Genomic DNA, 1055 nt, shown 5'->3' with positions numbered 1-1055 from the left:
TACTGATGCAATTGCTTCTTTACTAACCTGCATGATTTACCTCCATGCTGGCACAGAGCACCACAGCTCCCTCAGTGTCCTCAGTCCATATATTCAAAGGCCAGGAGGGACAGGGATACCGCATGAACACGACCTTAAGTGTTACTGATCCATACCAGGAATCCCTGCATCGCTGCTGTGCTTCTCATAATGAGGAGCTGCTTCCCAGCAGCCAAATACCCAGTACCAGATGTTTTGGTTTTTTTATTGGAGGCCCAAATGGGGTTATTTAAGAAGGAAAAGGGAAAAAGAGAAAAAAAAACCTGTGAAACCCAGCTCCTCCCTAGCTGGCGTGGCTCTACCGAGCTCTGTTGTTTTACACAGTTAGACAGACACAGAAATGCAGTGCTGGCATCAGCAGGAAACTGCTGATCTAGATGCCATAAAAAGCAGCCAGATTTCTTGGAGCCAGACCCAAATGTTATGCAGAGTGGGTCTTACAGCTTTATTTAGCCTTTAGATCTCTGTGGCATCCAGAGGCCCATGGTGTACCTGGAAACCCGCTGGTCTGGCAGTCCTGAGCTGGGGCTTGAAACAGCCCAACTGCCAGACCCACAGTGGTGCTCAACCCACTGACCTCAGGGCAGGGGAGTGAGGAAAGCACAGCACCCCATGACCCACAGCACCCCAAGAGGCTCCCATGGGCATCCCTGGATGATCACCCTGCTTACCTGCATGTTTTGTGCGATCCAGCGCGTTTCAGATGCAGCAGTGCCACGAATGCAGTCCATCCTCAGGCTCCCCGTGTGCGCCCCCTGCCACACTGTGTCTCCAGATGCTGAATTTGGGACTGCAGGGGATGGGTGGCCTCACACCACCCAGCAGGGAGGTGTTCAGTGATGCCTGGAGTCTTGGCCTCCTCCCTCTGCAGCTTGCGCGTGGTCCTGGCTCCCATGGGAATACAAGAGCTTGGGTCTCCAGGGTCCTAAGCCAGGGCTTCCCAAGGGACAGTACCTCCCTAAACTCCACCAGGACACAGGGTTTCTTCCCCAAAATAGGAACCTCACAAAGGGCGG

Source organism: Pseudopipra pipra, chromosome 17, assembly GCF_036250125.1.
Source record: "Pseudopipra pipra isolate bDixPip1 chromosome 17, bDixPip1.hap1, whole genome shotgun sequence".
NCBI lineage: Eukaryota > Metazoa > Chordata > Aves > Passeriformes > Pipridae > Pseudopipra > Pseudopipra pipra.
The sequence above is the reverse complement of the archived record's forward strand: the minus strand, read 5'-3'. Positions refer to the sequence as shown.